The sequence below is a fragment of the Paramormyrops kingsleyae genome, chromosome 25, assembly GCF_048594095.1.
Source record: "Paramormyrops kingsleyae isolate MSU_618 chromosome 25, PKINGS_0.4, whole genome shotgun sequence".
NCBI lineage: Eukaryota > Metazoa > Chordata > Actinopteri > Osteoglossiformes > Mormyridae > Paramormyrops > Paramormyrops kingsleyae.
The window spans coordinates 17,161,601-17,165,277 of NC_132821.1; the positions used below are offsets into that span (position 1 = coordinate 17,161,601).

At 47.4% G+C, this 3,677-nt stretch overlaps 1 non-coding gene across 1 annotated transcript; it reads left to right on the top strand.

Moving 5' to 3' along the window:
- The first annotated feature begins 3,254 nt into the window (after window positions 1-3,254).
- Window positions 3,255-3,337, top strand: trnal-uaa (transfer RNA leucine (anticodon UAA)). The gene has a single exon. It is a non-coding gene; the product is annotated as a tRNA-Leu (tRNA).
- The last annotated feature ends 340 nt before the right edge of the window (window positions 3,338-3,677 follow it).

Consider the following 3,677-nt stretch of genomic DNA (forward strand, 5'->3'; position numbering starts at 1 on the left):
GGGGGCTGCAAGCCGGGTGACGTCATGAGGTAGTGGGAGGGGGGGTTTTTTTTTTTGGCTGTGAGCCAGTTGAGCGAGTTGAGCGTTGGGATAGGGGTTTATTTGTATATAGTTTATTTATTATAATTATTATAATTTAATTATGTATTATTATTTAATTATTTATTATAATGTAATTATTATTATTTTAATTTTTAGGAGAGTGCTTATGAGTGTGGTGTTTTGTCTGCATCCACCGGGTGCCGAGCAGGGGACTGAGCAGGGGGGTTGGTGCGTTAAGGTCCCAAACACTGGGTCTGAGTGGGGGTGGGTTACCTGATGGAGTGTGAGCGTACGCTGTACCGTGGTAAGGTCCGTGGCTTTGGAGAATCTGTGGAAAAGGGCTCGGAGAGAGCGATGCTGTGTCTGTTGCGGTACCGTGGTAAGGTCCCATGGCTTTGGATAATCCGCAAAGGACTCGGAGAGAGCGATGCCGGAGAGCTGAGAGTTGTGCTGCGCGAGACTGAAAGAAATCCTGTGAGAATGACCAAGTTGGAGCTAAGAATGAGAGGAGGAGCTGGGTCTGACGTCCAGTAAAAAAACGCTTAGCAGTAGTTTGACCATCTGTGTGTGTGTGTATGTGTGTGTGTGTGTGTGTGTGAAAGCCGACACCCCCCTGCAGCAGTAGCAGTTTGGCCTTGTGTTTTTCCTCATGCAACCTATGTACATCCCGATAGGTCAAATCCCGGTCAAACTGTAATTTGGGGCACAGATCAAGTTTGACACTTTGTATTTCAGTAAATTTTGTTAAAGTTTTGTCTTTTCCCCCCCGACTCCCCGCCACACATCAAGTTTGACATTTTGTATTTCAGTAAATTTTGTCTTTTCCCCCCGACTCGCCCCATACCGTCTGCGCAGTTAAAACGTACATCGAAATAGACAACAGATAAAACTTGACAGGCCGTATATTTCTCCTTAAATAAATCCTAAAAAGTAAGCAACCGGTGAAATTTTTAGTATGCCGAGAAGGGTTTCACTCCTTTGGTAAAGAGACACAAGTACCCCCACCCAGTATCATCATCATGGCCTTACCATGCGTGCCACGCCCCCCACCATCAGGCCGTGGAGAATATAGGGAGCTTTGCGCTGTAGGGCCAACACTGATTTTTTAAGAAACACAGACATGTCTGGCACTATGGAAATGAACGATTCAGCCTCAACACCACCTAAGACTCAGCAGGAGCAGGAGGAGGCTGTTATGCGGCCTCCGGGGGCTCCCAAGAAGAAGACTCCTACGAGGCGTAGACGGGTACTTTTGATGCAGCCGTCTGGAGACCTGAGAGGTACCTGGGAGCTGCCCAACGGGGATAAAGTGGTCTGCCTCTTTGACAATGTTGCGGAGGAACTACGCATCTTTCAGGTCACCGGAGATGCCGCAGACCCGGGGAAAGATGACCCGCATCTGGCATGTTTTTCTGAAATGGAATGGGGAAACTTGAAGACTGTCGTTATCCCGTTGATGAAGGAGAGCACCGACCCCGACTTTGAGACAGAGACTGCTAGAATGGAGATGCACTATAGGGATGCTGACACTGGTAAACAACGGAGCACCTTTATGAAGTGGGACGCGACCGGGGAGCTGGACAAGAGAATGCTGAATATATGGCAGCTGCCTAAATGCGACTGTTGTGGAATGAGAATTCCGTTCATGATTTGGATGCGGCTGATTGAAGAAAAGAGCGATTACTTCCAAGCGCTGTTCAAGGAGAGTCGGATACAGTAAGGAGATGCAAAAACCTACGCCCTAAGGATCACCCCCCTCCCCTCACCCTCCGCCTGTATATAACTGGACGCCTTTACAACCCCCTTTCACAAACATCATCATCATCATGGCAGCAGCAGCAAATTACAGCGACAAACTGTTCTCCGACGACGAAAGCGGGGAGGATGAGGCCTTTTCACCCCCTTCACCAGCAGCATCACAGGCCTCTGATGCCGGAGAGCTCCCTCCGACCCCTCCACCGACACCGGCCTCTGTTCCTGGAGAGGTCCCTCCGACCCCCTGCACGCTTCGCTCCAGACCGGCTTTGTGCATAGGGATGCTCAGCTGCATAAAAGCCATGATAGTGGGGCTTTTAGCCTCAGTCATCAGGAAGCATCAGCAGAAAAACTGCTACGGCTGCGAGGTGGATCATCCCAGTCAAAGACAGCACCCTTGCCTGTTTCCCGCCGGCAGGAATTACTTTTACATACACTTTGACTCTGTGCTGAGTGACCTGTGGACCAGCCGGCTGACACCCGCCTTGATTCACGTTCTGACGACCCTGGGCATCCAAGCTTCCATCGGCAGGTTGGAGGGGACCGTGGAAGCTATCCTGTATGATCTACGCGAGGCCCGCGACGGAATGCTGGAAATCACTCGCCTGGAACAGGATCTGTTTGAACAGACCCCCGCGCTTAAGCAGATCCTGGAAGAAGAGTTTCTGAGTCGTTGGGAGGCCCAAGACTAAAACAAAACGCAATTTGTAATGGGGAACGGTATCGGCAGCGTTTTACGGCGGTTTATGTTAAATGTTTTTTTAGAAAAAGTTAGCCCACTGTTGTTGCATGCTATCGATAAAAAGAAAAGCGATTGTCGGGATGATTATACTTGTTGCTGCTTTCATAGACTGATATTTGACATTGCTCAAGTCGGAGAACATTATCAGCGGGGAATAGTTTTACTTACTCAGCCGATGGCAGAGAGAGAAGGACAATCGTCAGAAAGTCTCATACGCGCGTGTCTATCTTGTATTCCCGACGATGAATTTGACTGTAATCACATTTTTATATTTTATGCTTTAATCGTAGATGTAGTTGCCTTTAAATTTCATAATAAGCAGCCTTTCGATGTTAATCAGATGCTTTCTACTCTGCATACATGCATCGCTGAAAAGGCCTCTATACGGACCTTACTGCATGTGACATCGCTAATCTACCTCAACAACTGTCACGGCTGTAACTACCTGTAATTGTGTACCCTTGTAATAATGTTTTTAAACTATATCTACCTCAACAACTGTCACGGCTGTAACTAATTGTATGCCCTTGTAATAACGTTTTTAAAACTATATCTTTCACTAAATGTGTACCCTTGTAATAGCGTTTTTAAAACTATATCTTTCACAAAGAAAATGTATACCAGCATTTTGAAAATGTATCTTTCACTAAAATGTATGCCCTTGCAATAAAATTGAGTTGAACAACATTGCAATAGTCTTTGTATATACATGTTCAGCAGGGTGGCCGAGTGGTTAAGGCGTTGGACTTAAGATCCAATGGACGTATGTCCGCGTGGGTTCGAATCCCGCCCCAGCTAAAACTCTTTTCTAAACTCTACACACAATTTCATTAATGTGTTCACTCACCCCCCTCCCCAGACAGCTATAAAACGCCGCATCCCTGCTCTCACCCCCCACACTCTCGCTGTGTGAAAAAGCATGTCTGTTGCCAAGACTACAGCTCGTGTCTTGAGCCGCTCGTACTATGACCCCAGCCAGCCGGGGTCATACGGGGGTGTCTCCAGACTGCAGAGAGCCGTGGAGGATGATACTGGGAAAAAAGTGGCTACCGATGATATCAGAGAGTGGCTGTCTACGCAAGACAGTTATACTTTACATAAGCCGGCTAAAAAGAATTTCCCCAGGAACAGAGTGTTT